A 9163-nucleotide genomic window follows, 5' to 3' on the forward strand; every position below is an offset into this window, starting at 1 on the left:
GCTGAACAGCTCCCCTGGGCGGCTCAGCATCCCTGTGATTGCACCCAGGGCCCAACTGAGGGCTGACTACAGATCACCCCAGACATTAAGACACATTAAGAAATGTGTCCAAAGTCTTCCAAACAAAAATGCTACCTTTTAAAAATCACATAACTGGGGCTTCCCTGGTGGCACAGTGGTTGAGAGTCCGCCTGCCGATGCAGGGGACGCGGGTTCGTGCCCCGGTCCGGGAAGATCCCACATGCCGCGGAGCGGCTGGGCCCGTGAGCCATGGCCGCTGAGCCTGCGTGTCCGGAGCCTGTGCTCCGCAACGGGAGAGGCCACAGCAGTGGGAGGCCCGCGTACCACAAAAAAAAAAAAAAAAAAAAAAAAAACAAAACACGTAACTGTCCTTTTAATCCATGTTCTTATTTAATTTACATAGCTTTTATAAAACTCACTAGTCGCTTTCTAAAAAAAAAAAATGTTATTGGGCTCCTAGAAGGAAAGGATGGTCTAACTTTTCCCCAAATCTCCCTAAATCTCAAGGTGCTTCAAATACTAGGTAGGGACTTGCCCCTCTTCTCTAGAGTTTTGATTTCCCATGGAAGACAGCCATTTAGAAAAGTCACTAGCATGCAGATACATGCTGTCAAACTTTTCTGGCCGCACAGCTAAGGCCACATGTAGGTGTGTGAGTGGAGAACATCTAGTACTAAGACTATAGCTGATTTCCACCTAGAGTGACCAGCAAAATACAGACTCTTGCAAGAGAGGTCAGACCCTGCCATCTGGAAGACCAATCACAGATCGATTGGCTTTAGACAGAGGTAACAGGCGGGTACATAGTATAGCCCCATGGGACCTGCTCTTTCTAAATTTGTGGACAATCGGTTCAGAGAGCTACCCAGACAGTGACAAAAGGGAGCCTGTATCACTGATCCCTGTTTCTCTATCACAGTACATTTTGCCCTTTTAATGGCAAGGAACACTTGGGTATATTAGACTGGTGGGATCAAGGAGAGGAAAGGAAAAAAAAAAAAAAAAAAAAAAAAAAAAAAAAAAGCCAAGACAGCAGAACGTAAGACTAAAAAGAAAACTCGATGAAGGGGAAGAAAGAAGGAACTCAAAAGCAGCCACAATTCAAACTTTTGTTTGAATGTAACTGTAGACCATTCATATCACATGTCAGCCCTTAATGAGGTGGCGTAGCTGACTTGGTCACATTCGTCTTTTCTCGCCCGTTATCTACTCAGTTCACCTCCACGAATCGAACCTGCCTTCCAGGGCTCCTCCCACTTGTTGCCCTCCCCACCGCGGCCTCCTAAACACAGGCCACCAATCTGATGGCATATTTCAACCCTGGCTTTGATGAAGAGGGTCAGTTTGGCACACAGGTGATTTCCTTGTAGATTAAGAACATTTACTTTCTTCCTGCTGGATCCCTCCCAGAGATATCATCAAACCTCTACCTACGCAATTAGTTTTCACAGGTGGCTGTTTTGCCTCCAGTAAAACTACTTTCTTTCTCCTTCTGCAAGTCAAAGCAGAGCGAATGCACATGAAAACATTTCAGATATGAAATAAACACTTTCAAAAAGGCAACTATGATGCAATGCCCCGTTCCTGACTGACCCAAGTCATAGAATGAAGTCCACACACCAGGATCAAAGTTGGGAGGAATCATTTCTGGGAGAAGGGGCAGAAGGAGATTTGGAGGGGAGAGAGGGCAGGAGGAGGGGAAAGAAGGTTGGAGATAAGGAGAGGAAGAAAAGCCACAATTTATGCTGGTTCATAATCAAAAGGGGTTTTCCAAGGACTTTTCTCCTTTAGCAAACTCTTCCTGTACTCACCATACACAGAACTGAGAGAGGGGGATAAAAAGATGTTCATACACGTGAACAGCGGTGGCTGAGGACCCGGTTGTGTGTTTGTTGGTTGGTTTTGTTCCTGTTGCACCAGGACACTTTCAACATGAAACTACCAAGTTGTGAGATGTTGTTCCTCTGGTCCTTTTTCTAGGAAAAAGCTCCAATTTTTGAGGCAGCCACTTCCAAAGGAAAAAAAAAATTCAATGTCGACATAAATCCCTTGAACTAAACATCTGTTTAAACTGTTTCTAGGTCAGGGGTCTAAAACTGTGAGACGCTAGGGGTGCAGACATGATTTCTTTCCCAAGGCCTCCAAGTGCTGCAGCCTGCACACATCCCGCAATATTGTTTAAACATCTGGCCTGCTACCCCCAAAAGGAAAGGCCTGATAGGGTGGGTTGCTGTGGCTTTTTATTTTAACCTGTAACATGATTTTGTTACTTGTGCAGCCTCTAAATAAACTACTGTTAAACAAGGTTTTGGGGTTTTTTTTCATTAATGTATTATTTAAATGTTTCAATGGCATTCTGAATGGCATAGCGGGGTTTGTTTCACAAAAGCTGCAAACTCAAGGATGATCATAAAGAAATGGTTGCCATCAGTTCCTCCCTGTGCAGGAAAACTCTTCCAGGATTTTTTTCCCCCATTATTCTCCCTCATTGCTCTGACAGAATAGAGCAGATACCCTGATTTTAAGTCAATTTCTATACCTGTATTTGTATATGGAAAAAAGACTTTAAAATATTAAAACATAAACTCATTCCAAAAAGGTGGGGGGTAAAGAGAGACGAGGGATGCAGCTTCCCTTGTGGCCTGGCTCAAACTTCTGATATATATGGAATTCAGCACCAGTGACATCAAAGGGAGCTGAGTGGCCATACACAGGTTTGCCACCTAGATTCCTCATATTGACAGCTCAAATCACCCAAAGAATTTGCCTTATGTATTTGTTATGGAGAACAATTATGGATCTCGGTGATTAAAGAGCTTAGGGAAAGCAAGAGGGAAAGTGAGCCCCAGACAAATGGAGCAGCACATTCAGTGAAAGTGAAAGTGAATGGTGCAAACTAAGCCCAAATACCAGAGTTTGTGCTCAGGCTCTGGCAGCTACTCATCCCCCAGCCCCCAGAAACTAGTATTGCTACTGTGTCATGTTTCTGCCCCTAAAACATGCTGGAGGTAAAAAGGCAATCCTAGAAAACTCCCAGTTCAGTGAGAAAGAGTGATTTTGCTGATGTAGGGCAGAACAACAGTCCATGGCTGTCAAGTATCATAAAGGGATTACAGTTGTGTTTTGATTTATTTTAATGTACAAAGGAAGAAGGGAGACAAACTTCAGAGGGTTTGCCTCTGGCCCAGACTTCCGGCCTTAGGGAAACAAATTTCCCAGTGAACATTATAGAAATATAGAAATGCTCATTTAAAAGTGACCAAAAAAAAAAAAAAAGCTAATATATATATATATATATATATATATATATATATATATATATATATATACCTTTCTACTAAGACTAATAAGACTAGATATATGTTATGTTACAAAAAGTCAAATGCTTTTTTCCTCCCTCTCTGCTACTAGGGGAGGTGGTCCATCACACACCACTGCCCAGTCAACAGCCATTCTTATATCCAGGGAAGGTTATTTCTATACTTAGGTCACTTTTTCAAAATTCAAAAGTATATTTCTAATAATAATGTTTTTAGGAATAAAGAAAGTAACTACAAGAGGTTAAATAATTATCAAAATAGAGAAACCAAAGGAACCCCTAATGTCTGTGTACCTAGGAGCATTTAGGTGAGAAAAAGACATTTTACGATGGTTTCTCAGGAAAGTAAAAATAATCAGCGATGAGTTTTTATGTGTCTTAGGATTATCCAGTGTATAATAAGACAAATATTTTCATTAATTATTCAAAGGCTCTGTTCTGCTATGTCTTCTGCTACAGCACTGACTATGTCTTATTTTCAACAGACAGTATTTCTAGGAAATGGAGAAGAAAAGAATTTCAAACAGTCCTGAAAATATGAATTTTTAAATTCCAATCAGAGGTTGTTAGAGCCAATAAGAAACTTGAAAGGAAATCTGGGCTATCCCCCCACCTAAGGCAAAGTCACACCTAGAGCACCCTAAGCAGATAATCATCTAATCTAATTTAAAAATAAATCAGGTACCATAAATTCCCTCCCTAACGCATTCCTGTGCCTAACACACTTCTACTCATGAAATTCCTTTTCAAGTTACAGCCTAAGCACATTCAGTCATCATCAAGTGAATAAAAAGATTTAGTGGATAACATGAGAAACTCTGTAAGATCAGCCATAAAAATTACTGGATCAGAACTGATTTATTTTGGCTAGGTATATGTGGGCCATCACAACAAAGTCCTTTGGATCAGGATTCAGAGCAAAGGCAGATGCTTCCCACTGTGGATTGGACATTATATCATATTTGCAACTAGGAATATCTATCTATCTATCTATCTATCCATCTATCTACAAACCACAAATAGTACCCAGCTATGAGGGAGGTATTATGGGCTCAATATTTGTGTACACACCCTCCCTAAATTCATATGTTGAAGCCCCAAACCCCAATGTGACTATGTTTGGAGACAAGGTCTTTACGGAGGTAATTAAGCTTAAACAAGGTCACAAGGGTGGGGCCCTGATCCAAGAGGATTAGTGTCCTTATAAGAAGAGACACCAGAGATCTTTCTTGCTCTCTCTCGGCCCTGTGAGGACACCATGAGAAAGCAGTCACCTACAAGCCATGAAAAGAGGCCTCAGAATGAAAACTAACTTGCTGACACCTTGAACTTAGACATCTTGGCCCCTAGACCTGTGAGAAATAAATGTGTGTTGCTCATTCACACACATTTGGTAATGGCAGCCAAGGTGACTGAGACAGGAGGCATATCATGAACACCCGTATGTTGATGACATGCCCCTCTCTTTAGACACTCATCTGTCTTCCCTGACATCTCTGAGACAGAATTCCTCTCACATTTAGGATGACTCCTTCTAGTTTATTTTATTCATTTACCAAATGTGTATCGAGCACCAGCTATGTAGCAGGCATTGGGCTCCGTGCGAGATACCTTTGTGAATGAGTTACAGGGCAGTGGGGAGAAAAAGAACCAATGAAGCAATTCTAATACTATGTGATAAGTCCTATGACAGGGAAGTACAAAGTGCTGTAAAAGCCCAAAAGAGAAGCTACCATCTCAGACAAGGGGGATTGACTTACTACAGTACAAAATGTTTCAGATGGGCCCTGAAGGATGAATGAGAACTAGTCAGCAAAAGGTTGGGGAATGGGGGTTTTGGTCTGATGACAGTGTACATACATGCTGTGGGCTGGGAGATGTGGGTTCCTCTCCCTTAGTCACTCACTGTAGACCTCCCTCAGGGGTCCATCTGCAGCCCTCAGATCTTCTCTAGAAACAATCTCTCCCTTAATAGCTCCGTTTACTTCCAAGTCTTCAATTATATTCAAATCTGAATTCCTAACCAGAGCCCTCCTCTTGTGCTCTAGCACTCTTTTTAATTGACTGATCATCATTTCAGCAGGGCAGGTGACCAACAGCTGGTCTAAAATCTAAGTCTTTAACCCTTCCTCAGATCTGCTCTTCCTCTTGGATTGCCCATGTTTGCAAATAGCCCCAGGCTTCTCCCAGTGGTGTAGCCATCTTCTCCTCCTCCCCCCTTACCCTCCATGTCCATCCATCACCATGCTCCCTTTCCTCAATATCTCCAGAATGTGCAGTCAGGTCCCAAGCATCAGATTTGAAGACTAACCTATATTGATTTATTATTACAAATAATGACTTGACACTTCACTTAATCGAAAGCTGCAAAAATCCAAGAATGAAAACGCAATATCCAAGACATAAAGGCAGACAGGAAGTGGAAGTTGCTATCACAGAATCCAAACTGACATCGTATCATTCTCTTTGTTTCCTCAGAGCAGTTACCACAATCTGAAATGACTTGTTTATTGACTTGTTGATCTGACCTGATCATTCTTCCCCAACAGAAGGTAAGCTCCCTGAGGGCAGGATTCATGTTTGTCTTGTTCAGAATTATATCCACAGCCCTTAGAAGTACCCCTGGTTTGTAGCAGGTGCTCAATTAAAATTTTTTTAATTACTGAAATGAATAAGGATGTAGTCTATGCTTTCTGTTTCAAATCTTTGTATGCTGTACCCCATACATATGGGAAAGACAAAGATAGTATTTTATATGAAAATTTTAAAGCCTGGCTTAAAAGGTCCTCTTCCCCGACTCCATTTTCTCCCTTCTCCAATCCATCTTCCATTTTGCTGTCAGGGTTGCCATCTATAAGACAATCTAATTATAACTGCTCCAAGATTTGTGAAGAGCTACCCACTGGCAACTCTTCATAGTGGCAACTGAAGCCCTCAGCAGCCCGAATCTTCAAGCCTAGTCTTCTACAAGTCTCTTCCCTCTTCCCTCACAAGCAAAATCTACTCACTGGCCCCCTGATCATTCATGGCCCACAATCACCAACATGCCCGTCCGTACCCATCTCCAATGACTTACCTTTCCTTGTGCTAATCCCAGCATCCATGAGCCCCACTCCTCACATTCCTGTCTGAGGAAACTGTCCTCATCTTTCTAGCTCATTTCTTAAGGCACAAGAGCCTTCTGTGGATTCTTGTGAATTACTAAGTCCCTCCTCTCTTCTCCAATAGTACTTTTTACCTGTCTGTATGGCATTGTCCACCATCTGTTCTATATGATCTAGGTGGTTAGTTTTATGTTTCTGTTTCCATAACTAGCTTAGATTATGAACTCCCTGAGAACAAGGACCAACACTTCATTGATCTTCATAGTTCCCCAATCTTTAGCACACTGCTAGGCACATAGGAGGCACTCAACAAATGTTCGTTGAATTTAACATCTGCATAATTAGAACAACTCAAGAGGCATTAATGGTGACTGCTCTGGATTTCAGTTTTACACAGTTGAAGGCCTGGGTGTAGCACCACCATTTACTAGATTAGCTGATGGATTTCAGTTTTGAACAGTTGAAGGCCTAGGCACAGGGAAACCATTTACTATATTAGAAGTGTATGAATGTCCAATTTACTAGCTTACAGTATCATATTAGTAATAGTTGCATGTAGTTCTGTTGCAGAAAAATTATTTATGCTCCAGTATACAAATACGCATTTCTTCCTAACAATGACTCATGTTACAAGGTGCTCTACTATATTAAAAACATTTTTAGAGACTCCGTCCGTAGACCGAACTTTTACTTTTTAATCTGACATCACATATAACACCATATCTCATTCTGTGCCGATTTTAAATGATTCAGGGACTTTTTCAGCCGCATTTGCTGATAAAAAGACAAATTTTTCAAATTCGGCATCAAATGTAAAACTAGTTTTTTTTCCCTCTCTTTTTTAAGATTAGCTTAATAACTCTAAGTACTTGGTTGAGAACTAAAAAATTGTGCCACTTCTTCATTGCTTTCAGTACTGCGCCCCCACCAAGATTAGGTTTGCCAAATTACGACATCATTTCCAAAAGTACTAACAATCAACAGAGAGGCCAATGAATGAATTCGCCCATATGCATCTGTCAGGCTATTGAGCGATAAAGCATACAGGCTGAATGGTATTGAGACATATGTGTTCTTACCATCTGCACATGGTGCAGCAATGCACTTCACACATATGACACACCTGAAGCCTAATTTTGCATACGAAGACGAAAAGCATTCACGCCGACTCTCAGCGCAACTCCCGTCATATCAGTTTCACAACTGGTGGCTTTATGTCACTTTATGTTCCATATGCCTGTATGTCCAAAATGCTTTTCCTTGTGACAAATGATTGAGACATAGAATCAGGTACCTTTTTTAATCAGAGAGGATACTGGCTTTAATCTTACGCTGACAAAATCTCAGTCACACTAAAACAGAGTATTTGGGAACAGATTTGTTTGCCTTCTCAGAACTAGCTAATTTTTACTTTAATCATACCTCAGAAGACTAAAGAAAGGAAAGGAAACTGAACTGCATAAAAAAACAAAGTGGCAAGCTATGTATATTAATTTTACATTAGATATTTTGGAAGGGCAATTCATTATTTATACAGGTGTTACCTGACCTCTGTCCAGGGAGTTATTCATTTTAACCTATTAATAAGCACACTATAAACAACAATGAAAGTTACGTGACCTTACACAGCTGTCTCCAGCCACTGTACTTCCATCGTTAAGGAAACTGTTAGATGACCCTGTTGTCAGAACACACTAAAACTGTCTGAATAAGGGAAAACAAGACTTTTTCTCCAAAGGATAAAGCAAAAATCCTTGGCAGAGTTGCTGCTCCCACTGTACAGTCACCCTTGTTATTTATCATTTATTATTTACCTATGTTTTTCGTATAAGCATTACAGGAAGCTTTTATGCTGCTTGTGGCACATAATCAGTTGCTTATTGCCAAGAGAAAGACTTTTTCCCCAGAAAGACAATCTGTGCACACACTAATTTGAAAGACAGGATAGGAGCTGCAAGTGTTTTAATAGCCCATTATCAAAAATTATCCCTTGGCTATAAAATCCCCAGACCATTGGCTTGAGATCAGCTCAAAGAAAAATGAGATTACAGAATTTAATCTAGTGAAGGGGAGTGAGAGATGAGTTTTAAAAAGCCTTAGATCACCAAAAAAAAAAAAAGAAGAAAAAAAAGAAAGAAAGAAAAAGAGCAGACAGAACCGAGATCAGCTTAGATTAAACCTTCCACATGTTTACCTCATACAAATCTGACATGTTCCAAGATTGATTTTAATTTTTAAAAGTATGCTGTTACTTTGCAACATTTTAATAAAGAGTGGGGAAGGTTCAGAAAAAAATTATATGGTGAGGTGACAGGAAACAAAACAGCATTTTGTCTTAAATTTGCACAATCTAATTTATAGCAATAAAGCAGAACCTATGAGTTCTGGTAAATGTCAGGGCTGTCATGTCCATTACATATGTGGGTAGGTATGAAGCAGAGTCTCCGTAGGCCCTTCAAAAATTGCACACAGCCGCACTAATGCAAACCAGAAATCTCAGACTGCTGGATGAACACTCGGATTCATTCCCATGTGGATATATAGAGAGGGTGCCCTCCAACCCCACCCCATCCTCACCTATGTACATTTCAAGAGACCAACAGGAGGCCATAACCATGGAGGTAGCTCGTGAGAAGACAACTCCCACCCCGACAAAATCTGGCCCAACCCCTGTAAAGCGAGCAAGAGTCCTGTAGAACCTCACCCCCCCACCCCCCCA

General features: G+C 41.0%; 1 protein-coding gene across 6 annotated transcripts in view; it reads right to left on the bottom strand.

Annotated features, from left to right (window-relative positions):
- The window catches only part of NFIB (nuclear factor I B), a 452552-nt gene that overhangs the window by 184852 nt on the left and 258537 nt on the right, over positions 1-9163 (bottom strand). The gene's annotated exons all lie outside the window — the stretch shown is intronic.

This window comes from Lipotes vexillifer, unplaced genomic scaffold (genome assembly GCF_000442215.2).
Source record: "Lipotes vexillifer unplaced genomic scaffold, Lipotes_vexillifer_v1.1 scaffold31, whole genome shotgun sequence".
Classification (NCBI taxonomy): domain Eukaryota; kingdom Metazoa; phylum Chordata; class Mammalia; order Artiodactyla; family Lipotidae; genus Lipotes; species Lipotes vexillifer.